The 27,295-nt window shown below is 45.1% G+C and overlaps 1 long non-coding RNA gene across 1 annotated transcript in view; it reads right to left on the bottom strand.

The window, feature by feature from the left end:
* LOC138532962 (uncharacterized) overlaps positions 1-27,295 on the bottom strand; it is a 157,105-nt gene that overhangs the window by 52,747 nt on the left and 77,063 nt on the right. Inside the window, exon 5 of the long non-coding RNA XR_011284868.1 lies at positions 14,076-14,156. This is a non-coding gene — a long non-coding RNA (uncharacterized lncRNA). The remainder of the gene's footprint in view (positions 1-14,075; positions 14,157-27,295) is intronic.

Here is a 27,295-nt window from a genome sequence, read left to right as displayed (position 1 = left end):
CACACACATACAATATCACTATCACAGTACACAAAGGCACAGCAACATAATAAACGCACATGAGGTAGTGCAGCACTTAGCTTAGGTTAGTTGTCTCCCAGAGTGTCCCTTGTTGTCTCCTGCGATTTATTTGTGCCAGGTTGTGTCATAGTAGATGTTCAAATGCTGCAAGAGAGTCCTCCAATTAGTGCACATATGTGGCTGTTCACATGCATGTACACATGCAGGAGATTTAGCGAGGGTGCACGTGGCTACTAAACCTGCACAGCAGGGGCCGTATGTGGCTCTGGTAAGTGGTAATGTGTTAGGGCATGCAGCAGTAAGCAGTTAGTAACACCTTAATAAGGTGTTCCGAATTGTGTGTCCACGGCTAACGAACCACTATCCAATGATTTATGGTGCTGCGTGTGGCTGGGAAGTGCTGATTAGTGTTGCGCTCTTTTACGCGGCATGCAGTGTCTTACTGGTACAGTTAGCTTTGTAGGAAGCAGGGGCCAGTTGTCTGTCTGGTGGGGCTGGGCTCCCTGCTCACTAGGATTATGCAGAGCGCTGCAGCACTTTGCTGTGTCAGGCGGGGGCCGGGATGTCGATCCAGTGGGGCGTGGTCCTTCTCAATGGATATGAAGCTGGAGCTGCTTGGAGACACGTTTTATCACTAAGAGGGCTTGAGCACAAGCACTGTGCCTACGTTCCTGCACACGAGCGATGACGTGCCACTCCCAATGTGGCTTACCTGTAGTTTAGGGCCCAGGTTCTACTGGGAAACATAGTATGGTAGGCGGTTGCCCTACAAAAAGGGCAGAGAAGTCTTCTGGAAGGCTGGATTGTCCTTTTGAGGATGCATTTAAATGTTTGCTCGGTCTTTGGCACTATTACAATGTCTTTGGCATGACTAATGCCATATATTGCTTGCTTGCCTTTCTTGCTTGTTGGGTTGCGCCTGCCCCTGGCCCCCAGCCCTAACATCTGTGGAAAGTCTTTTCTTCTGTTGAAAGACATGTAGCTGGACTCAAAATCTGATTATACGCAAATATGGAAAGCTGAATGATTCATATTTTGTCCCCAGTGATGTTAACACTGTCTTGATGAAGGGTACCATCTTTTCAGAAACATAAACTTTATGATTCAAAGTTCTATGTCACCCTTCCCACTTTGGTCTTTGATTGGACACATCTTGGTTTCAGAGTACATGAATTGCACATTTCAACTGAACCAAGTCAAGGTCTTAGTGATTGAAGTGATGGTGGTCAAATGTGAATCTTGCAGGTGCCAGCCATACAGTAAGTTTTAAAGATGTTAGTTGATGACTTATCCAAACTTAAATGTTGTGTTTTACTTTAAAAGACAGTATTAGGCTGTTTGCCTTCATGAAATGTGGTTTGGCAAAGCAATCTAAGAACATTGTTGCATGCATTAACAGGCTGGCACTAAACTCTTTCTGGAAATCCTGAAAATCACTCAATCAAGAGTTCCTTCAACAATGCACTTTTTTGTGCAACCAGGTCGATTATGTCTGGATTTTGAAATTGGACAAGCACATTCCGTTCCATAGACATGAGCATAAAGGCTTTCAGGTATTCCTGGCTGAGGTGGTTTCTAAGGCGAGTTTTAATATTCTTCAATTTTGAAAAACTCATGCTACTTGTGTACAAGATAAGGTCAAGATGAACTTGTTTGCTAAATAAAATTACCGGTAAACTCTACTAAAAAGTTTCTACTTTTTTTAGAATTGAGTAGCAGCATACTGCACAGTTACGATTCTTTACTGAGCCAGGATGTGAGACCATTGTACTGGCCCTACATATTGAATGCACCATCGGTTGAATTTCCAATGCACTTGCTTAGGTCAAGATCATTATCTTCATTATCTTTAATAACACTCGTCACCAACTCGGACCCTTTCCAGTAGACAAAGTGCAGTTGGTTACTGCTAGCAGGCGTTCATGTACAGTGTCTGTCACATATCTAATAATTATAGAGCACTAATCAGTAACACTCACATCTTGGGTTGAGTCGATCTGAATTGAAAGTAGTCCTGCTTCCTTTATTTCTTGACTGATTACCATTTGAATCAGTTTGGAAATGGCTTCAGTCACATACCCAACTGTAGCCTTTGACATTAAGGCCACAGAAGCACCCCGTGTTGGGGAGAATTCTCATTTTATGGCTAATTTCCCTTACCTATAGAGTCCCCCAGCAGTTTTGCTGGATTTGAAGGGTTTGTTTTTTTCTCCTGCTAAGAGTAAGACTCTTTTTCCCACTCTTAGGCATTCTTGCTATGTGTGTTCGAGGCGATTTTTGTGTTTAATGCCTATGGAGTTTCTCTTCCCTCCAAAGGAACCATCTTTACTCGCATGTGTTACACAGCACCCTCTGTGCAGTGACACAGGGGTGTTGTAGCGACCCCCAAACATAGACTCCATACCCTGGGACTGACTACTGTCTGCCAGGACATGTAAAGACCCGATTGACTTTACTAGTCAATTTTTGTGAACTAAACCAGTACAACCCATCTTACTATGGAGGTACTGGGAAGGGTTAATAGTTTTTCCCTTATGTTCATTTTCGAGAGGTTACCGTACAGTGCCTCTCTCAAAGGTTTCTGGATGTTGGCAGTGGTTACTACCGTAAATATACGACCGCAAATATTTTCCTATGGGATTTTCCCATTGTTCGAGGCTACCACATTTTCTGATTGCCTCTAGCATACCACCGGTGTATTTTAATATCAACTTTACTCCGGTAGGTTTTATTTGCCAGAACTTTAATATAACTTCTTTCTCGTCTCTCTCTAAACTCCTAACCCAGGTCGGGGATCCTTTGTTCGTCCTTTTGGCAGGCTTCTGCCGAGAAGCCCTCCTTTCGGCGCCATGGAGTCTGGGGTGGGTCCATTGTGTGGGAGGGGGAGTAGGACCCCTGGACAGGGTTGCCTCAGCAACCCATGTCGCACTCTATCCTGATAGGCTGGAGGGTCTCCCGCCAAGATAACCACTCTACTGTGTGAGTGACAGCTAGGCTGTATGAATGGGGATCTTTTTGCATAAAAGCAGGGTCCTGAGGACTGGAAGAGCAAGACGTTGCCACTGGAACTAAGAAGCCGAAGAGGAGAGAAGCCAAAGACATCTGCAATGACTGAACCACCGGTGAAGCCCTGCTGCAGCGTCTCACCACTTTTCTCCACACGACAAGAGAAGATCTTTATCTGCAAGAGCCTTCTTCCCTTGAGCTGGTGGGGCCAACCAGTTCGCCAATCACCTTCCCGGACCTGCCTAGGTCGAATCGCCAGTACCCTGTACTTGGAGACCGGATAGCCAGGCACCAGTCCACCCGGACCGCGATTTAAAGGAGCATACCTTTTATCCGTCTGGCAATACCGCGGCTGGTTTCATCCCTGGGTAGTGCAGTAACTCAAACCTTCCTCCACGACGAGAGCCTCTCTTCCTCTGCTGGATCCCCCGAACTGCAGGAACTTCCAGGAACAACCGCCACCGCAGGAGCCACTTCTTCATTTTAAAGGTACATTGTTCCGCAAGGCCGCCCTTTCTTCGCGGTAGCCCTAAAGGTGTTTTAAATTCTTTACCTACCTGTTGGGTTGGCCGCCCCTCTCTCTTAACATTGTCTTTCAACTTCTGTATCCACCTTTTCAAAATCGTTAACCAAAGACTTGATGGCAGCTACAATAACATTTTGCTCCTGGGCCCTTGCCCTGTACCACTGACTCTGTCTGGCACAGGCCTACAGAATCTGGCTACATTTGTTAGAACTGCCTTCTGTAGATTGCTTATCAACTAGAACTGTGTTGATGCACCTACTTTTTATAACTACCCTTTTCTTCCCCTTTCTAAACCTTGTGAAATGCCATTTTGCTCAGTTTTCATTTAAGTATTTCCTATACTGATGCACTGTCTTGTTTAAACTGGTTCACAAACATATGGGAAGTGTTGCTAGGGCGTGTAACAAGCTATTTCTACATAACATGTGCTTTCCCTCCCTTGTGAGAAATTGCTAGACTATCCCTTGTGTGTGATTTTCACTGGGCCGTTTTGCTCAGTTTTCACTCTGGTTCACTTGGTAAACAATTTAACTAGGGAGTGTGTATATTTTTCTTTGACTTATTTTAACTTGCTTGATAACTGTGATAGATGTGTTTAACTTGAAGTGTATTAAATAAATATATACCTCTTTATTAATACAAAGCTTTGGTCAGTGTTTCCTTGTGCCATAGTACTGTAGGCCTATTGTGTAAACCCTGAATACTGCTCATCTCCCTCTTGAGATAAGCCTGACTGCTCAGCCACAGCTACCAACTAAATCTTTGTGGTACAGACTGATGCCAAAGGGGATTTATTGCTCTCACCTGTAGTCCTAATCTTCTGTAGTGCTCCCTAAGGGAACTGCACAGGATTCTGCTTAACACCCCGCCCTTGCCCAGTTTTGTTTTTGGATTTGGTTTGAATGGCATCAATATGTTCCTTTAGAGGTTTGTCACATTTACTTAGGATCAGAAGGATTTCAAGGAAGCTGCCATGATCCAGCTCTTCGTTATCCAGCTCAATCATGGACTCTGATGTCCCATGAAAACAGAGCCCCCTTTTGCCAATGACTTTTACAACGTCAATGACGCGCTCCAATATGTCTCGCCTTTTTCTGATTTGCTCACTTTGAGCTAATATCTGTGGGTTGAATAGTAGACCGCTTATGTTGACCCCTGTAAAGGTCATCATATATGAATATGTGAACCTCTGATGACCTTGGCTTGCCTCATGTTCTACTATGCGCTGGTAAACACGCTCCAGTTTTTCATCCTGTTGATGAAAGGGCCCCTCTCGCCACGTTTAGTAAACGCAAAACAAACTGAAAAAAGAGCCTTTTGTTTTTCAGAGTAACTTAACCAATGCTGTTTACTCCCATCTTTCCTCCAAAATGCTAACTCTGCTTTAATTTGCTGCACAACCAAATTCCCTGAGTCTTCTGTATGTAATCAAGCAGAAAAAGATTCTTCTGAATTTCTAGTAACTGGAACTTCCTCTGGGGGAATGATGATGTCTCCAATTATTTCAGACACACTGGTTTCTGACACTTCCTCCTTGGGGAAATCTTTAATTGTTTGTGACAGACTAGCACCACTACCACCTGCCACTTCCTCTAAAGAGATGTCCTCAATTCCTTCTGAAAGACTTGTTTCTGCCACTTCCTCTGTGGGTGCATCTTTGACGTTTTGTAAGAGAAAGGCACCACTGGAGGTCACTTCCTCTTGAATATCCTCTGTTCTTTCTAACTTACAGCTATCTGCCTTTTGCTCTGTGGGGATTTTCATTTATGTGTGACAAACTGCTATCACTGGCTCCCTTTCCCTCTGGGGGATGTCCTTGTTTCTTTGTGGCAGTCTGGTTTCTGCCACTTCCTCTGTGGTGGGGGCATCTTCCAATATTTCTGACAGACTAGTACCACTACACGTCAATTCCACTGGTGGAATGTTTGCAGTTCTTTTGAACTGACAGCTTTTTACCATTCCCTCTGTGGGGGGCACCTTCAATGATTTCTGACATTTTAGTTGACATTTTAGTTGCTGCTGCATCTTTCTCTATTGAGATGTCCCAATAACTGGCTTATTTCACTTCCTCTCTTCTCACATCTTGATCTCTTATTGATGGCTACAGTAAAGAACTGGGTTTAACACCTGTACCTGAAGAAGATGCCTGGTCACCCTCCTCCACTTTTCTCCCAGCAATACCACCACATGACATTTTGATGGTCTGAACTGTAAACAAATTTTCTTTATTATTTTTTTTATTTTCAATTTATACAATTTACAACTTTACAAGTTAATCCTCCATAGGCAGATTCAAATACAGTGTTAGTACAATTACATGAATCTACCGTAAACCTTCTCAAATAAGGTCCTTTGCTTAAGTCAGTGGAATAGTATTCTCTCCGTAGCAGCAAGATTAAACATTTCTTCCAACCAATCCTCTTCTTTCAGAGACACCACAGATTTCCAAACTCTCCAAATATGTGTTTTTGCACAAGCGAGCCCCTGAACAGCCATTTCTTTTGGGCAGAACAAAGGTTTTCTAGCAACTCATCATCCCCTAGGATTAGGGTGGCAAAATCAAAGTCCATAGAGCTTCTCAAAATCTTGTTAAAAATAATGCAGACTCTCCCCCAGAAGTACCTCACTTTGACACACTTCTATAGCATATTTTCAAGGGTGCCTTCCATATGGACACAATCCCAACAATGATCAGAATCAGACATACCACGTTGGTGCAATCTTTCAGGCGTCTAGTAAACTCTGTTCAGTACCTTCATTTGACATGATCTCTCTTCCAAACACACTGATGAAAGACGGACATTCCCACAAATCCTCCACCAACGCTGCTCTGGCAAGTTATACCTCAATCTCTCCCTCCGTTCTTCAAGCAAGCCCTCACTGTTCCTTGCCTTTGACACAATAGGCTTGTAATATTTACTCGCAAGGTGCCCCTCCGCATCCGCTGGTCTGTTTAAAAATAGAAGATTTAACAAATTCTCTTCTGAAAACGACACAATAGCCTTTTAAAGTCTAAAATAGTCGTGAGAACTACAGTTAGGAAGATTTCCCAGTGCTCGCATCTTGATCCACAGGTAACCATGTGCCACCTCTCCTCAAGTCTCCAATAAATGAATACCCCCAAGAAACCAGTCAGGCCAGAAAAGCAACTCTCCGGGTTATACCAAATAGAAGAGTCGAGACGTTTATACAAATTTTCCCCCAAGAGTCCCTTCAAAATACTTCACGTTGTCCTCAGGAATTCAGAAGTTGGGTCCGCTCTGTTCACCTTCACAGATTTTGTTATTAAAATCGCCATCAGTGTCAAAGGGCCCCGTAAACTTGCCTCAGCCCTAGCCCATTCATCTGGATCCCTGGCCATCAGATGCTTGAAAAACATGGCTGAGAACGCTAGGTGATATGCAAAATAATTTGGAACACCCAGATCTCCTTTCTCCAATGGTAAATGCAACTTCCACAGTTTCATCGTGGGTGGCTTATCATCCCAAAGAAAGCTCTGTAATAAAACGTCAAAGTCCTTGCACATCTTCTTCTAGTTTTCAAAGCATGCTGAGCACATAAGTGATCCTCAGTGTTGAGACCATTTTAAGCGCAATCACTTTTCCCCACAGAGACAGTTTCAAAAGCTTCCATCTCTCCAGATATTGTTTCAGCCCATTTAGCATAATTTTCATACTTTCTGGTACCATATTCGCAATTTTTCTGGTTAACCATAGACCTTAATACTTCAACTTGTCCGAGCACCATTTGAATCCCCACCTGGTGATCTGACTCTTCTTTAAGTTAACAGTCAGTGGCAATGCCTCTGATTTCATCCACTTTATCTTATAACCAGATCTAGTACTGAAGTCCATAATCAGCTCCATTAACTTAGGAACAGAATTGTTCAAATCGTTCAGTACCACCAACAAATTGTCTGTGTACAGCCATAATTTCTGAACCATTCCTCCATAATGAACTCCATGAATTTCTTCCTCAAGTCTGATTGACTAAGCCAGAGGTGCGATTGCAAGTACAAATAATAAGGAAGACAACGGGCAGCCTTGTCTGGTACCACTCCCCAGGGGAAAACCCCTAGACCTCACGCCATTTGTCATCACATTTGCAGATTGAGAAGAATATAACAATCTCGCCCAGTTTACAAGCGAGTCACCAAATCCCATTCTCTTTAATACTGCATATAGAAATTCCCAATTAATGTGATCAAACGCTTTCTCCGCATCCAAGGAAAATAGTGCTGTGTTGACCGTATCTCTATACATTTGTGAAAGTGTTTGCAACAGTCTCCTCATGTTATTCGTGGCATGTCTCCCCTTCGCAAAACCTGCCTGATTTTGGTGAACCAAATTAGGTAATACCTTTTCAAGTCTTATTGACAAGGCCTTTGCTAAGTTCTTATTGTCTGTGGTTAGTAGGCCTATTGGTCGGTAGTTGCAAGGAGAAGACTGGTCCCTGACATTCTTCAATAGTAATGAAATAGACGGGTGATGTGTAGTCTCCGGTAAAAGACAGACTGGCATTATTTTGTAAAAATTTCACAGGAAGCCCATCTGGATTGGGGCTTTTCCCAGAATGCAGACAGGAGACTGAATATCTTAAATCGTCCAAAATAAAACCCCCATCCAGGCCCACTCTCTCTGTGTTGGTCAAACTACCCATTTCAGAGTACTCTCCAAAACCTTAAAGTTTTCCCATCACCGATGACTCATTCGAATAGAGTGGCATATAGTACTCCCTAAAAACATCACTTATTTCCTTGGGGTCATACGTGACAGATCAATCCATCTTCATAATCACAGAAATTGGTCTTTCCACCTCCTGTTTCTGCAAGCGATGTGCCAACCAGCAGTCACATTTTTCTCCCTTTTCAAAATTATTGCTTTTGATATAGAAAAGTTTATTTTCTGCATATTCTGACATTTTCCTGTTGTATTCACCTTTAAGTTTACGTAATACCTGGGCTCTATCATTCCTCGGGTTATGCATCACTTCCTGTTGTATCTCTTTAATCTTTTTATCCAAATCGTTCACTTCTTTCACGTGTTTCCTCTTCCTCCTGCTAGACAGCCTGATTTAAAAAAAAACCTCTTTGTGCACTTAAAGGCTTCCCAAACGATCCTCGGGTCCAATTCACCTGTATGTTTCTCTTCAATGAAGTGACTTGCCTCACTAACAAAGAGCATCATCATCCAAAAGTGAGGTGTTCATTCTCCAAACAGTACTCTGCAAATTTTTAAATCGTAAGTTTAAACACATTTCTACCGGTGCATGATCCGATAATTTATGATTTCAATTAGCACCACCAACATAGTTTGTTGTTGCGGATCCAGCTGATAAAATCACATCTATCCTAGAATACGAACTATGAGCATTTGGAAAAAAGTATATTTTCTGGCGTTAGGATTTTCCATCCTCAAAGTAATTGTCCACTGAACTGTGCTCTTTAACCATGTCACTCAAGGCCACTGATTGGCAGCTTCGGTATCTCAAAATACTGTTATTGCTTCTATCTAACAATGGGTCTAACACCTCATTGAAGTCTCCTCCCAAAATGATATTCTTATTGCTCTGGTCCTGTAAAACTTGGTGCTACATACCTGAAAAAAGAACCTTTATCTACCGTCTGTGCATAAATGTTACATCCCGCCTTGTACTCTTGTCAGTAGTTTCACCAGTCTATCTTCCTTGTCCGTGTACTGGTCCTGGATTTGAATACCTAGATTCTTCCAAATCAAGATCGCAACACCTCTAGATCGTAAATTGAAAGAAGAACCATACACGTTTCCTACTCATCCTGTTTGCTGTTTTTCTGTCTCTTCATTTGTCAGATGTGTTTCCTGTAACAAGCAAATGTCAGCTTTCAAGTCATTCAAATGTCGCAAAATCTGATCCCTCTTCAGTGGGCTATTTATACCTTTAACATTACAGGACACAAATCGTAATTCCTCCCTTAGTGTCATTTTTTAAAATCCCTGATATCGGGTGATCCAATATAAATACTAACACTGTTTGCAAAATTGTTGCATAATTGTCAAAATGAAAAATAGAACCCCTCTTCAGGTAACCTTGGACTGTAGAGGCTTCCAACTACAAGTAGCTAACATGACAACAAACCCTCAATCCCGCCCTCTATACATAGAGAACACCTAATAGAACCTTCCAGCCCAAAGAGTTGACATACTCCCCCTTGCTCACATCCCACGCTACCATATGTCTTGCCACCAAGCAAATTCCTTAAAAGCTGAAATATTAAGGGGCTGATTCATGGAATTATTTGCGCCAAAAAACAGGGATTTGTGTGCCATTCTGCCCGCATATCCCTGTTTAACAAATGGGGATTTGTGTGCAGAATGGCGCACAAATCCCCGTTTTTCATCGCAAATAATTCCATGAATCAGCCCTGTAGTCTCAACAAACCCACCCAGAGCAGTCAAACTCTTTAAAGTCATCATAAAACCTCATAACCATCTTCAACACCATGGGCAGAAAAATAAAGGCAAGTTACAACCAGTGTTGGACATGGAGATTGTCGAAAGGATATTGACTACACCCCTAGACCAAGCTCAGAAATAGTGACACTTTGGTGTGATATAAAACATGGATACATTGCTTATGCACATCTACAATGTGATTAAACCATCACACAACACTTGCTATTAATCATTCGATTCGTAAAGTATTATATAGCTCCACAAGTTTGGTAGTGTGTAATAGCCAGATATGATGAATGCAATCTGTGTTTCATTAATTAATAAACAGTGCTAAAATTGTTCGAAGTGGGAACTACCATCGCCCTGGTGGAGGGAGATAGTTAATACAAATGTGTCCACAGTCCCCTCATACACTGTATTAAACTAGGTTCAAAAACATATCAGGTACACCCCACATCTCAGCAACCACTATAGAAATAGCAATAATTAATAAAGAGCATACACATTATAATGCACTATCCTTCAAAATTCAAGCAGTGCCGATACAATACTAAATTATAGTAACTTTTGTATTCAAAGTCCATCAGAACCTGCTTTAAAGAAAAGGTCAATATATAGATTTTAATTCTATGACCCTAAAGATAACTTCAAAAGCAGCACATCAAGTATACTATTGCTTCAGTAATGACTTTACAACCTTAGTGCATAACAACTTAGATTCGTCCTAAAATGAGCTCGTCTATCATAACAGTGAAAACTGCACTACATTTAAAGTTCATTACAAAATGCAGCAGGTTTAATATAGGAACCCGTGGCCCAGTCCATACCAATGAGCATGTATTGAAGCCTAAAGGAAAACAGAAGCAATACAAAAAGGGCATTTTAGATCCACTTGCCCCTTCAAACTATCATCCAACACTACCCATATCGCATATTCCAAAATGAAAGCTATCTTGAACATCATTGTCATTTTAATTGTACACTCAATACTGTTGGTGTCTGACAGTAGTCCCCTTATTCTGTAATGAGGGTATTAACCTCCTTGATTGGCCTGAACATATCGTGAGGTTTTCTTTTGTTTTGCCCCTGAGGGATTAACCCGTTTCTGCTTTCCTTTTAGCCATGTCCTAGCTTTATTTGGGAACCCTGCCCCTACTCAAAAGTAACTATCAGTTTATCAAAGGGGTTCCCTGCATTACGCCGCCACCTCCCCCCCACCCCCCCAACCCCCTTCCCAACCCACTGTGGTCGACCAAACTGCTGCAGGACCCCACAAAGCTAGTGCCTAAAGATCTGGGTAAAAATGATGTAACTTGCATTTAACATTTCAGCACCAGCACAAAGCTCCAAGAACCGATAAAAATAACACGACATCCTGGAGCAATTGTAACAATTCAGCACAGGCACAAGCACAATCACACTGTCAAAGCTCTGAAAATCAGGAAGAAAATGGCAAGTTTGAACATCCAACAGCAGAATCTCATGTAAACCCCTGGCACCTTAAATCCGGAGCAGATAACAATGTTTAGAGGGCTCTCTAGTGAAGGTCTGTGCTGACAGACTATGTGGAATAGGCCAATATTGAGGCCCATGGGGAAACAGGAATCCGCTAAGGTTTATTAGTTATTATTATTAACTCAGGTGTAGTACCAGAGGCTGTTTCTAGATGACCCTATGGAACAGGAATGAATTTAAGGATTGATAGGGTGTAGTACCAGCGGCTGTTACTAGAGGTCCCTCTGGAAACAGAAATTATATTATCTCAAGGTTTAACAGGATGCAATAGCAGAAGCCGCTACTAGATGTCCCTGTAGAATAGGCATATACCAGACTTATCAAGGTGTAGTACCGGAGGCCTTAACTAGAGGTCCCTCTGGAATAGGCATTCACCCCCTCCCTTATGGTATGAGTAAATTGGTGACGGACAGCGCTTATCGGCTTCAAAGATATCACAGTGCACAGAAGCTGGGGATAGGGTTAATCCAGATCCTGCTACCTAAAATCAATTATAATCAGGTCTCTATCAAAGTAAAGCGATCAGCTCTAACTGTAACAGAAGGAGGTTAAAGGTACTGATCACACAATAATGTTTATCAGCACGCTCAAGAAAGTCTAGTTAATAAAAGAGGTAATCCAAACGCCATCCTTATCATGGAAACTCATCGGAGCGCCACTCGTACATTATATAGATATTTATATGCAAATGGAGAATACATGTACATAGTCTGTAGCAGAGGCAATGGGCAGCCGGATGCTTGCAGAGGGCACACCAACCCAAACAATTCAAAGTCTTACTGTTCTATGGTATCTGACCATGAAGCAGGTCTGGAATTCCCTTGTTTCAACAAAAGGAGGCATCCATGGTCGCTTTCTCGCCCTCTGGCAGAAACATCTTAAAAACTGCAGCCCTGTTTTGATATGATTTTATGCACTTCTCCCTTGCCAGAGCTTTTACTCCATTAAAGGCCTTTCTTTTTTCCAGAACTTCCTTGGGGTCATCAGGGAAGCTAAAAATGGGTTTGCCATTGAAAGACATGTCGTTTTTGATCCTTGCAGATTTCAATAAGCTCTCCTTTACTCTTACAGTATTAAGGGCCAGCAGGATCTGTCTTGGTTTTGAGGAAGATGAAAATTATTTCCCAACTCTGTATGCAATGTCCACATCACACAAGGATAGCGAGTTTGGGCCAAGGCAGTCTATCACAATTGTCTTCACAAAGGAGGGCATATGACCCTTTTCTTCATTGAATTCCTCCACACCAACTATACTCGGGTTTTTCCCCCAGAGTTTCAATTCCAGTTCTAGGGATTTCTCTTTAGTCTTCAAAATATCAGTTTTAAAGTCATTATAAGGCCTGAAGCTCCCCGAGATCTCCACTGGCAAGGAGTTGGAGTTGATTTCCAGTTTGGTAACCCGGGTGTCCAGTTCAGTTACTCTGTGAGTGAGATCAGATAGTGAGATTTTACCCTCTCCAACATCCTGTGCTACCTTCAGCAGGAGAGCGTAAATATCTTGTGTAGCAGGAACATCAGTCATGTCAGCACCTTGTTTGGGCTTCTTAGGTAATGGGTTCTCAGCAACATCTATTTTTTTCTTGGTGTTCATAATCCCTGGTAAATCCTTTCAGGGGAGGCACAGAAGCTGCAGGTTCAAGCTGCTGCCTCTTTGACCAACGTTCCGGAGTTCGCTGTAAACAGATTTTCAATTAGTTTGTTTTGCCAGACTTACTCTTCAATCTGCTTTTTCTTCTTTTCTCGTAGTTTTTCTGCTCCTCCCTTTCTTTTTTTTATCCATTTCTCTTCTGAAAAATATCCTGCCTTTATCACATTAGGTCTAGGCAACCTCCCTGCCAAAATCCAAACTAGCATTTCATTAAGGAGAAACACATGCTTTCCAATAGATCAATGTCAGCATTTTCAGATTTGACTGTTCGCAGCCTCATCATAACCCCCCCTTCCTCCCCAAAAAAGAAAACAGAATCCGGCTGGGTCTATAAAATGCAGTCTTACAGTAATCCAGCCCTGTGGCATGGTAAAATGAACTGGATGCATGCATGTTGTTTCTCCTGGCCAGCAGTGGCCTGGACACTGTATTATGGTCTGACATCTCAGGAAAAAAGGTAGCCAAAAAGGAAAGCTGCATTTTTATTAAATTATGAAAAACACAAAGGGGCATGCAGCAATACATAGATATATAGCAAGGGAATTCCTGCTGCATGCACAAAAATTCACACATTTGTGTAATCATTCTAACCTCCACCCCAGTGTGTGCTCTGCAGGTGTAACCCATGTTTTCCTTTGCCCTGGCACACATTAAGCCTGGATGCAAATTCACAATAACAAAACTTGGCCAGATTGAAAGAGGAGAGCGATTCATTCTGTAACTCTAATGTGAGTGTGGAGGTATAGGATAGGAGTTCTGCCTGGTTACTGCTGCTTATAGACTAGTCTGGAGTCTAGGGTGGCCGGGCTCCTGGGGGTGTGACAAAAGGTGTGCATAATAAAGGCTGCCAAAGTGGCTGAAGTGTGCTATACAGGACCACATTACATTACACTGCATTGAAGATATAAAATCACTAGTGGTTACTTACCCACAGTGATGGGCTTGCCTGGCTGGCTGTTGGTAGCTCTGCTAAAGCCTGGCTGGAGTGGATACTTGAAAAGCGACCTGTCTGCAAAAACAAACAAAGTAAAGATGACGCCAACCCAATAAACACAGTATATATCATATAAATACAGTGCAGTGCTTGTACCAAAGATATGATGAGCACCAAAGCATCACCCAATAGCTAGGGGCTAACACCATAGATAGTCTGTCACAAAAAAAGTAGTAGAGCATCCAGGGCCATAAAAGCTATGCACTAGCAGCACTAGTAGCCGGGCAGATACATTATATATTCCCCAGTGGTAACTGGCATCTAGCAAATGGTAGGAAATCTACCAGAGGCACGGCAATCAGCATGCCGTGCTGAATGCCCACAACCAGAGAGGGAAGTGTAATATAAATCATTGCTAGGCGTACCACTAGTCCTTTTAATTTCTACAGTGGATCTTTACTTCAAAGGCTGAAGAAGAAATGCATCCTAGGGGCTCTCTCTTCCTCCCAAGCCAGTTATAGAATCGGCTCAGGCCGGACATTCAAGCACTGGCAGTTTCCCAAGTCACAGCTGGGAAGACACACACATAGCGTCTGTGGCTCTGCAGGTGGTTAAGGTGCCCAGGTTGCAAACTTTTATCAGTGGCACATTAGCAGAACCATTCGTAATCCCTGCAGGCCTATGAGGTGTCATGTCACCAGTGCAATATCAACGTGCCATGCAGTCTGTACTGTGGTGCTGCGATGCAAAGCACCCTGGCACCCGATAACACTGAATATTATACTGTCAAAACCACCCCAGCTTGGGAAATGTATTGTCTGTTGGCACTGCCAGCCATGGGCAGCATGATTATTAACAAGACTGCAGAGCCAAGCAGTCTATATCCTCTGTAAATACTGCTTCAATGTGCACATTTTAATGGCCGCATACTGGAGCTGTATATGTACTCCAAATGGAATAGCGAACAGTGTACACACAGCTTGCACTACCAAGCACATAATATATATTCGCTTTAAGCACTGCCAGCTCTGGTCAACACACCCACCACTCACACTGCCTGCCCTTCTCAGTGCACTAGTGCAAGCACAACCACATGTAAGCAGTAGACCACCTGCTGGCACAGCCATTCCTAATACCAATACTGGCATCTAACACTCTCAAATGGAGCATTACTTGCTGAACTGCCATCCCTAAGGAATGCACACATTGCCACATTCAGTCTATGTACTAATAAAACCGCCCTAACCCCCAGAAGTATAGCAATCACAAACGCATTCCTCTCTGGACATACACTAGGTCTGCCTTTGCCTTTGCAGGTGTGCATTTTAGTAAGTTTTCTGTTATGTTTTGCAAGACCTTAAACTGACTTAGCACAATCTGTCCATGTATCGTCCGCCATGAACTGTCTCCCCACTCGGTCATGCTCATCATTTATAAATGTGATCGAGGACGTAGCCCTTAACACAATGGTACCTTCATTTCACGCCTGGTAGCCGGCCTATTTCCTGAAGCTTACAGCTCTCTGACACCTGCACACCAGTGGCAACTTGTTATCATGCAGCTTCTTATTGCTGTGATCCCCCACCTGCATATGGCTTTCCCCCACAAACATCCCACATTGCTCATCATTCCACCAGTGTTTCATACAAGCACAGCTTAATCACAAAGCACCAGATTTCCTCTGCCACTGTCAGGAATGCGGAGCGAGGGAGGGACTGAAAGTGCACCTGCTGCCTCATGTAAGAACAGCAGTCCCACAATGAATGGCAAAACACAAGACGTGATGGTTGGAAGGTTTCGAATTAATCTTAACCTCTGATATTTCTCTGGGCAACCCTCCAGAACATCGTTCTTTGGCTGCCAAGCCATTACAAAAGGGGAAAGACCACATATAAATCAGACTTGGTCCCACCTCAACACAATGAACGGCCAACAAATGCCAGAAAATTCCCAGCCAAATCAAGGCCTCTGAAATGTCATCCAACCCTCTAAGATATTGGCAGCTTGCACTCAACCAAGTACACATTGCCAGTTTAGATAACCCTGGGACTGTGCCTGTGTATTGATTAGTACCAAAAGCAACACACATAGGTTTTACATCACTGGCCTCGCCACCAAAAAACTTGGCTTGTTAAACAAGGAACCATAAGCAGACCCCTGAAATATCCCATGGACCCAATGGGCCCCTTGCTTGGCGACATCAGCACAATCCTGCACTAAAATGCACAACAGTAGCATCTGTACAAAATGATTAGTAAGCAGCATGATGATTCAACAATGTGCATGTGACAATAATGCAGGACTCGTGTTCTTAACAAAATATACTATTTTTGCTGAAGAAGTGTAAGTGCAGGGCACCATCTGCATGCTTGCTGAGTTAAATACCATGAATCACACTACCAGGTTCACCAAAAGCTGAATATGGCAACGTAAATAGTTGCAAGATCCATTTCGTGGACTTAGGATGCAGGCTAACACAGACACTGACCCAAACCCTGGTCAAGACAATGATTGTGCATACAGCAGTGTGAGGGTTGCACACTGTCTCTGCTGAGCAAGCAAATTAGATTGATGTGAGTTGGGGCTGTGTAGCATCTGGGTGAACATTCCTGTTAAGCCAGCACAAGTGCATCCACATGCCGACCGAGAAGTGGCCCTCATTTTGTCAGCATTAGGGGAAGCATGCATGGAGGCAGAGTCCATATTTTATTGGAGATGAACATTGATGTTTGTACATGCAGGGCGAGGGGCTTCATGGCACGTGTGTACACATATACCCACTACCTCCCTCGTCATGCTGCACAGCACACAGCACACCACCCACTCCCTTCCCAGAATGGAGCATCACTCGACTTGTGCACGTACCATACCATGCCATCTGAGTCCTTGCAAGAAGCATTGCATTGCATGATGGGGAAGAGGCCGAGGCGAGGAGATCGTCCACCTCCCATTATGTGCCACACCGTGACCACACACACGACATACTGTACTTACCCGCTGTCAGCGGTAAGAGTGGAAGTGGCGACCGGAGGACAGGCTGGAGGGGCACTGCACCTGTCGGATTCGGGTCGGGGTGCCGGTGGGCCAGGGGCACACAAGCCAAACAACTCAAGGTAGGTGGCAACCGGTCTCAAGCAAGCAACTAGGCCATGCACCACTTCACGTGGCACTGGAAGTGGTAGGCTGGCTCAGCAGGCTCTGTTACTATCACGGAGGAGAGGGTGAAGTGAGAAGGTGGTGCCGCTGTCTGCCTGCATGTGTGCCCATCACCCATCCCACACTCATGACCTAACCAACTATAAGGAATTTCATTGGTTGGCAGGCAAACAGCCAATGAAAGCTTTAAAAGACACTGTTACTACTGTAAAGTTGAAAGCAACTTGCAAATGCAATGTGTGACAATTCACAAATAGGAGCAGGCCGGCCCAGCTGCCTCGGTGGCCTCCTCGGCTCCTGCTCTTGACTGAAACGAGCCAAGCACGGCCTACTCTATTGTGATGTATTCATCAAAGAAAGGTAACACTTATGTGTTACCTTTCTTTGATGAATGCATCCGCTGTGATGCGAGCTAGCTGCTGAGCGGGACCCAGGCAGCTAGCAGCAAAGTAACTCACGTTACTTAAAGTAATGTAAGTTACAAAAATATTGTAATCCTCAAAAAACCGGCCCAAGGTGGCTTGTTTTTTATAAAACTGGCCCCAGGTCCTCCAAGTCAGGCCGACAGCCCCAGTCGGACACTGGTAGCCATTGACAGGTGCCCTGTGTAGTTGACCCTAAAACAAAAGAGGGAGACCAAAAAAAAAGAAATGAGCCATGGATGGCGTCAACACGTTGGGCAATTATCTGAAACACAGGGCCAATTCATGGAAATGTGCGCAGAAATACCACAAGGGCTGCACGCCGAGAAGGACACTGTGCGAGCCTGCATGTAGAATAAAAAATGCATGACTCGCTTATTCATGGAATTTACTGCGCAAAGTAACCGTATTCGCAAGTCGCAGCCTGAACACCCCAGACACTTTCACACGCAAAGCATGAACAGCCAGAAAGGCGATCTTTACATCCTTGCCTGGGTGCGAATACATGCACCCTTCAAACAATGTGTGCGGTTCCCCGCAAGCAGGCCTGCATCTCGGGGACTCTGTGCAGGGTGCCCCATAACTATTGCCGCTACCTCGACAACATGTCTATGAACAATTGGAATTCGGTCTAAACTCAGAAAATCTGTGTGCGAAACCTCATAAACCGTCCCTACACCCTGCTACACTGCATATGAGCACCCCTAAATTAGTTCTGAACCCCGGTTGTGTACACACACCCCTAAATCTGACATGCAAACCCACCTTCCTGTGCACAAGTGTCTTTATGCCTGCCTTCGGGTGGCGTAGAGATCGAGGGATTCACGTGGCCATTTCTCTGCCGAGAGGCTGCATGAGTGGTTTCATGAATACGTGTCATTTGCCGCAATTGTGGGCGCGTGTGCTACTGCCGGTGGGCCATCCCTCATAACGCCCACTTTTTTGCATGTTCTTCTCCATTTTCTGAGTTCTGCTCCTCTTCCCAGCTCTTTGTGCAAGCCACGCCCATGCTCTGCGTGGTGTCTCGCGCAAGGCGCTACATGGCTCGCAGAGACGTGCCAAGTCTGCACGAACTCCATTTAAGTCCTGGAGAAGTCCTGCACATTCGATTCCATGAATCGACAAATGGTCTTTCACACGTAGTTTGGCACGCAAGTTACCTATTTTCCGTGCAAATAATTGCATGAATCGGGCACAAGCAGAGAATTGTGATCCAGAGATGAGTTTGCTAGCGACCAAGTTGAAGTGAGGAAGTGAAAACATTATCTAAAAAAATGTAAACAATGCACACCTACACAGTGAAAATTATTCGCTAGTGCAAAATGCGGGGGAAGAGGCCCACAAACCGCCCTTCTACCCTACCCTCCCACTCTATATATACCTTACCCACACTTACCATCTGCATTTATTTGGAAACAAAAGTGGCAAAAAATAGGGAGGGGGGACTTGGCAAAAGTGTGTAAAACACGAGCAATGGGGCATGGGGTTAGCTTGATGTACAGGTTCACGCAGTGCGGTTGACTCTTTGGGCCTCATTACGACCCAGGCGGTAGGGGGTTAATGGCGCTGGTATAGCGGCCAGCGCCGTTAACCCCCTACTGCCTCATTACGAGGTCTGCTCGCGGGACCCGCTAAGGACGCCTGGTAAAACCAGGCGTCCTTAGCGGGTCCCGCAAGCAGCCCAGGATGCTAAAAACTGGCCCGTCATTAACAGGCCCGTTGTTAGAATTCTCCCCATTCCCATTGAGCCCTATGGGGGCTCAAATGGCAATGGGGATGTACCAGGTCTGGGTTCCTTGAATGGGGAAATACCGGGCCCTCGAAGGTCGGAATGGCCCGGTATTTCCCCATTCAAGGAACCCGGACCCGGTACCCGGTATGGGGATAGCAATGCTGCAAAAATTGGCATGGCTACCTCCATGGTCCTAATGAGGCCCTTTGTCCTTCCGAATGCAGTTGGATAAAACAGTGTCCTTCATATTCCAGAGGATGGTGCCTACCTCATTAGCTATTAGAATAGTATTAGAATGTGGGCAGTTGAGTTTTGTGCCTGTAGTGTGCAATTCTGGAAGTGGGTAAGCAGACCAGGATCAAAACTTGTTTTCTCCAAGTAGTAGCTTGAAAGTCAGGTTGAGCTTCAGCCAACCACTAGGCCCTGGCGAGACCTAGTGCCACTTGGATCACCTATCTCTGTTAAGGAAGCATCCACACCAAATGGCAGTGGCATCTGTGTGATGCTGTGCTTTTATTCTGTGTATACATCAGATGGCTGTAGCATGTGCATGTGTAAAGCATAAAGTGGTTATGAGGAAAACACAACAACAGAGGAGATGTGTGCTTTGTCAGTATTTTAATCTGTCACAAGTATGGAACCACAAAGGAAAGGGGGATACTTAAAATGGTGAGTTTAACCTTTCCAGAAAAAAAGGAAAGTCTTGTCAGATGTAAACAACTGCCAGAGTCTGCCTAACGGAGCTGTTGAGGACAGATCACCACTGGATCATTCCAGAGTGTTGGGGCCTGATTCATGGAATTATTTGCACAGTAAATCGGGACATTGCACGCCAAACTGCGAAACTCAGTTTGTTGATTCATGGAATCGTCTGCGCAGGACTTTTTTGTACTTCTCAGTACGTGGCGTGGCCCACGCATAGCCCAGAGTAGGGGGCAGAACGCGCAAAATGGGGAAGAACATAGGAAAATGTGGGTATTATGAGGGACAGCCCGCAGGCAGTCTATCGCACGCCCACAAATGCGCATTATGGAGCACATTCGTGGATCGGTCTGCACAACCTCTCGACAAGGAAATGGCGACACAATGCACTCGATCTATCCGCCACCTGAATGCAGGCGTGCAGACACTTGCACATAGGCATCTCTGTGCAGAGGTAAGATTGAGCATCGGATTTAGAGGTGCGTGCATGCAGTTGGGGTTCCGATCTCACTTGGCAGTCATTGTAAGCAGTGTAGCAGGGTGCAGGAAATGTTTACGAGGGTTTGCACGCATGTACACCTGAAAATGACAATTTTGGTCATACGTGGTATGCATTTTGAGGGGGCGCTGGGAATAGTTAGGGGGACCCCATGCAACCCTGCTGGTGTGCTGGCCTGCCTGGCTGGGGATGTTCATAGGCAGTTTTCCGGGGTGCATTGCTTCGCACATGAGGAGTGTGCAAAGGTCTGTTTGCATGGCTGGAATGGCTCTGCGTGTGGGCGCGTCGTGGGCGTTCTGGCCGCGACATGCTCATAGAGTTACTTTGCGTGGGCAATTCCATGAATGCACATGGCACGCAGATTTTCTTATGTGCGACAGACTGCGCAGAGTCCTTCTCAGCATGCAGGCTTTGCAGGATCTATGCGCCCATTTCCATGAATCGGGCCGTTAGTGTGTACATGCACCCTTTATATCACTCACCTGGATCACTCCCAATTCCATTGCCTTGTCCTCTTAAACTTTGCATGGCAAAGTTAATAAATGCACCAAAAAAGCAGTAAGAGGTAATGCAAAAAATCGGATTATAAACGCTATTCTGCCCACCTGGGTTTAACAATTCTCTGAAGTAATGTATCTAAAGAAAAGTGTGGTGTGTAAAACAAACTGCCATCACACAGCTGTGGCAGAAACATTCATGCAGATTAAGGTGAAACTCTGAGTGGCAGAGCAATGGATCCCTTCTGAATATATTTACAGAAGTGTGAACATTCCAGCATAATTTCCTGTGTGGTGCCTCGGGTGGGCAGGGAGAAGGTAGAGTATCTGCTGATAGTGGAAGGAGCTGGTTTTACTTTATCAAAGTCCCGTCGTCTATGTGCTGTCTGTGGCCGGCTGCAAGGTTTGTGCTGCAGCGCCTGGAGCGATGCTGGGGCTACACTTGTAGTGGTTGTTGAAGAGTCCGGGGTCTTGCTAAACCTTTCTTGCATGCTGGATTTTGTTCATGAGAACTTCAGTTTGGTGCACCGTCTCCTTAGTGGAGGTAGAAACAGGCTGGTGTCCCCTTCCTTTTCCCATTCTTACCATAAAAGAAGACCACACAAGTTGTAGGTCATTTGCAGGCTTTTGAATTTTGTTATCCAGGAATGACACCTGTAATTGCTAATGAGTGTTGAGCAACCCCTCCACTGCTCAGTATTTCCCAACTGCGCATTAGGGTTGAGTAGCCGTTTCTTAGCCGGTCATGGAGTGCTCCCCTACTGCCCTGGGGACTTGCTGTCAGCTGCCTTCCTGTCATTTGTGTTTGCTGACCCTAGCCTGCTGCGTCAACCTGTAATGCCGACTGTGACAAATCAACAATCATGAGGACATGTCATCCTACAATAGTCATCAGCCCCATGCGTGCTTGTGGTAGTGACCAGGAGTGACATCATCTTTGCGAAGGGACCCAAAGGGCATGAGGGGCTAACTTAGCTCATTCATACCGCCTTGAGGAGGGGGCTGGAGCAACTTCACTAGGGGGCTGGTCCGCTAAAGGTCATCTATGGCAATTTGGACCAAATCGAAGGGGAAAATGGGAAAGGGAAATCAGAAGACCTGCTGGTATACCTAAGATTTGCATAAACTGCTCTGCTTCAGCATCTGACTCAGAAACAATAACACCTCTCAATATTTCTCTCCTCTCCATGCATCTCAATCCTGAACTGCAGCCACACAGGATATATATCACAGGAAATATATCACTTACTTCACCGCCAATACACCCAGATCGCTTCACATAGACCCATCTGATGTTTCAGTACGTGCCCCCTACCCACGCATAATTCAGATGATACAAGTCAAGTTTGGCTTACTTTAGCTCGTCCTGTAAAACAAACCCTATCACATTCACAACGTGGCCAATGCACCGCAATCTATTACATGCAACTTTCCTCAGTAGTCCAGTACTGATACACTAGATCTGCCAATTCTGACCTGAAGAATAACCATATTTCTCGTAACGAAACCAACATTATATAAAAGCCCTAGAAAGCACCTCAAGTCTGACATGCAGAATTGAGAGTTGGGGCCCGATTCCTGGAATTATTTACGCTGTAAATGAGGAATGTGCTCGCCAAACTGTGTGCGAAATCCCGATTGATTTATGACATCGACTGCGCTGCACTTTTTTGTACTTTGCTGGGACTTCACGCAGGCTTGGCACGTCTCTGCGAGCGGCTGAGTGCCTTGAGCGAGATACCAAGCAAAGCGTGGGCGTGGCTTGCCCAGAGGGCAGGTAAGGGAGCAGAATTTGTAAAATGAGGAAGAACAAGGGAAAATGTGGGCATTACGGGGGGCGGCGCACAGGCAGTCCATAGCACGCCCACTATTGCGAACGATACGAATTCATGGAGCCAACAGCGCAACCTCTCGGAAGAGAAATGGCCACACAAATCCCTCATTCGATCCGCCACCTGAAGGCAAGCGTGCAGACACTTGTGCATGGGAATCACTGCACAGAGGTAAGATTGAGTGTTGGATCTAGGGGTGCATGTACGCAGCTGGGGTTCCGAACTAATTTAGCAGTGCACGCACGCATTGTAGTGCGGTGCAGGAATGGTTTACGAGGTTTAGCACGCATATTTTCTGAGTATACCCAAGTTACGATCAATCGTATGCATGGCGTCGGGGTGCTGGTAACAGTTACGGGGGACCCTGTGCAGGGTCCCCGAGATGCAGGCCTTCTTGCGGGGGACCCAACGCACTGTTTTCTGGGTGCATGTTTCCATGCCCGGGAAGCACACAAAGGTGGCTGTTTATGCTTTGCATGGGGGCGTTCCGCCTGCGTCTTGCTTATGCGGTTACTTTGCGCAAACAATTCCATTAATACTCTGAGCGCACAGAAAAACTTCTGCATGCAAGATCGCGCAGAGTCGTTCACGGCGCGCTGGCTTGGCGGGATCTCTGCGCACTTTTCCATGAATCGGCCCCTTAATGTACCCCCTTTTTGCCAGCCTCATTCAATCTGCAAATGCACATCAGTCGTGGCCTGCTACACTGCTTCATGAAAGCCTGAAACAGGGACGCAATGAAAACAAATTTACGGGGGCGGGGGGCGCTAACCCTTCAAACGTTGGGAGAGGCTCTAACTTCAGAGACAGTAGGGGAGACGGAAACTTGTTTATGTGGGAGGGCATCTAACTTCTTTATACATTCTAATGAGGCTATTCTAGTGAACCTTCAATGTTACAAGCAGTTAACTCTCTCCTTTAAGTCTAAAACCACCCAGTTAAGGACTGCTGTGAGAATGAGCGACCTCCTGTACCCCTACGCTTTCAATTGCTCCCCTGGCACGAAAGTACTAACCCCACATCACGATTTCAATTGACTAAACATGTATGCATATGAATGCAGGTGCTAACAACGAAATGCTTTATTAACTGCAGGGCCTTTGTTAACAGTGAAGACATTGGTTTAAAGTCTGTGTCCTGTTCTATCCAGCCACGGCTCAACCCTGAAACCTATGGCTTTCCAGATGCTTGGTGTTAGGGAGAATTCTTCAGAATGGCTAATTTCCGTTACCTACTGAGTCCCTGAGCAGCTTTGCTGGATTTCTAGGATTTCTTTTCTTTCACCTGGTAAGAGTGTGAGTCTTTTTCCCACTCTTACATGTGTTTTGCTGTGTGTGTTTCTACTTTTCGTGTGATCTTGGGCAATGGAACCTCACCTACTCCATGGCTTCATATTTTTAATGTGTGTTAGACAGCACCTTCAGTGCAGTGACAGAGGGTTGTCTTTGAGACTTCCCACTGACTCCATTTATTTAGTCACTTTAAACCACAGATCCAGTACACCCCATCTTACATGGAGTACTGGAAAGGGTTAACTCTTATCCCTTTTTGTCTGTTCCTCTTGGAGCACTGTTTCGCTCCCTTTTCATCAAGACTTGGCTGGTGGCAGTGGTAACTACCCTATTTTTCATACTGTGGTTATCTTAAATAACCATGGTAATGTTTTAGGCTATTATATTAGCCTCAAACATAAATCCGCTTGACCAAATATATTCTATTTTCGTTCCAGCTGGGTTTATTCGCCATTTCTTTTTGTTAGTCTTTCTCGTGTTTTACTCTGCGCGCCAAACCAGGTTTGGTTCATTTGTTCGCCGTCTTTTCGCGCCTCCTTTAGGCGCCTGAAAGTCTGGGTGGGCAGGATGTGAGAGAGGGGTTTTAGGACCCCTACCATGGGTTCCCTTGGTAACTCAAGTCGCACTCCTTGTTTGATTGGCTGGGGGACTGTCCTTGCCAGGACAGCCACCCTGCTGTGTGATTGACAGCCAGGCTGGGTGAATGGGGGAAAACTGCATAAAAAGCAGGTCTCTGGGACTGGAAGAGCAGAGTCGCCACTGGAACGAAATAACCGACGAGGAGTTGACAGAAGAGGACCCCTACCACGACTGAACCGCCCAGTGAAGCCCTGCTGCAGGTCTAAATCTTCAACTCCAACGACAAGAGAGGATCCTCCAGGAATCTTCCTCCCTTGAGCTGGTGGGACCACCCAGTTTGCCCAAACTTCAAGCCAGGACCCCTCTCTGGTCGAATTCGCAGTGCAGAGCTACAGTGGGCCGGATAGCCAGGAAGGTCGGACCCTGCTTGGGTTTTAAGGAGCACACTGTTTATTCATTGCTTTGCTCTGCTGCTGGTTTCTTCCCTGGGTAGTGCAGGATCCTCCAGTCTTCCTACTTCGTGTCAGTCCGACAGTTGCTTCAGGAACCGTGAGCCTGCAGGAACTACCAGGAACGTCCGCCTCAGCTACAGCTCCCTCTCCGTTTTAAGGTACTGTGCAAATCCGATTGTTCGTTTCGTTCAGCCGCGGTGAAAGTGTTTGAAATCTTTTGTCCATTGACTTTGGCCTTAAGACTTTTTTACCTGATCCTATCATTGCAGTTCCTCTTGCTCAATTGCCCTGAGTACTTACCTGTTGGTGTGGTTCAATTTCTACCTAACTTTGTCTTTCCCTCCCTTTTAAATTGCTGGAGTGCCATTTTGCTCCCACTTCATTTTGTGAGCTTAACTCGTCTGGAACTTATTGGGAGTTGTGTGGTGTATTAAGAGTGTGATTTTTAGACTACTTTACTTCAGTGAAATGTTATACAACTGACGTGTAAATAAATGTATATTCTTTTACTCAGAAACCTTGAGTCAGTGTTTGCCTGAATCGTAGTAATTGCTGTCCTTTGTGTAACTATTTGATACTGCTCACTTACTCTTGAGATAAGTCTGGCTGCTCAGCTATTGCTACCACTTTACTGTGTAGTACGGGCTTGTACGAAAGGTGAATTTGTACTGTCACTTGTAGTGTTAATTGTGTGTGGTGTTCCCAAAGGGTACTGCATATAATTCTGCCTAACACTTTGTACACCGAATCTCATGATCCCTCGTCATGAACTGTTTTAATAAGTAGGTTTGATGGGAGTTGTAGTTCCAAGCATTTGGAGACACAAAGGTTTCAGAAGCCCGTCTCTCGCGCACACACGCATACAATTTATTTTCGAACAAGTTCCAGTACGACGTAGTCACTCCAGAAAAACATTGCCTTCAAATTGTCCAGCATTATGTGGGACTCAACAAAAACGACAAGGGTTTAACGTGCTTAAAATTTAAAGTTAAAGAACTCTGCATATGTCGAAAAGGGTCCTGGGTCCTCATATGTTCTGATGAGGAGGGGGTGAGCATAAAGGCAAAGACTCTGCTTCTGTTTAAGTTGTCAGTCACTGCTACTGCTCCCCCTTTCTCGAGCCTTAAACAGCCATGCCACTCTGTTTTCTCCACCAGAACAGAAACCGCAAACCCGTCACACACTTACCACAGATCTTATGTATTTAGAAATAATGCTAGTTCCAGGCCCCACCTGTGGCGATGGCACACTGCAGGGACCTCTAGTTGTTTATTTTTTAATTGCACCCTGGTGCTGCCTATGCTACAGACCCGTCTGTTACTTACCTCTGGTACTGCACTCCGCCACACTCGGTGCTTGCCTAACTTGGCATCTAACTTCAGTAGTTAGAACAGTTTTATTCCACAAACATGATCATGGTGAACATTGTAATCCCAAAGGTGTAGGCAGCGCACAGGCCAGCATTCAAAAGATCACAAATTAGTTTCTTGTTTTAGCGACTACAGGCGGCCCGTTCTTCACTTGATTCCTGACCAGTGGCTGCACATGCCACCTAGTAACGGCGTGTGGTACTGTATTCTTGTTAACCACCGTGCCCCACTCTGCCGAACATACACTGACCTCTAAAGTCACACTATGGGCCCGATTCATAGAATCTGGCGCAGATAAAGCGCAAGCGCCGAGAAGGAGCGTGCGCCAGCCGTGGCGAGGAGAAATGATTGAGCGGCATGCATATTCATGGATTTCAATACAAGGCATCAGTAGCCATGGTGCAAGGAACAGCAAGCTGCGCCAGTAACACCGCCAACACGCCCCCACGTGCAGTAAAAAGCAAGTGAAATGCCTAACATACAGCCCCCCTAGTCAAATCGCATGAAAACTCTGCATGTTTCTCAGCCGCACCCCAGCGTAACTGCGTGAAAACTCTGCGCATACCCCGGCCGCACCCCATTGTAATGGCGTAAAAACTCTGCGTGTACCCCGACCGCACCCCAGCCAAATCATGTGAAAACTCTGCGCGTACCACGACCATCCCCAGCGTAATCGCGTGA

This window comes from Ambystoma mexicanum, chromosome 1q, assembly GCF_040938575.1.
Source record: "Ambystoma mexicanum isolate Mex_15411 chromosome 1q, UKY_AmexF1_1, whole genome shotgun sequence".
NCBI lineage: Eukaryota > Metazoa > Chordata > Amphibia > Caudata > Ambystomatidae > Ambystoma > Ambystoma mexicanum.
The sequence above is the reverse complement of the archived record's forward strand: the minus strand, read 5'-3'. Positions and strand labels throughout refer to the sequence as shown.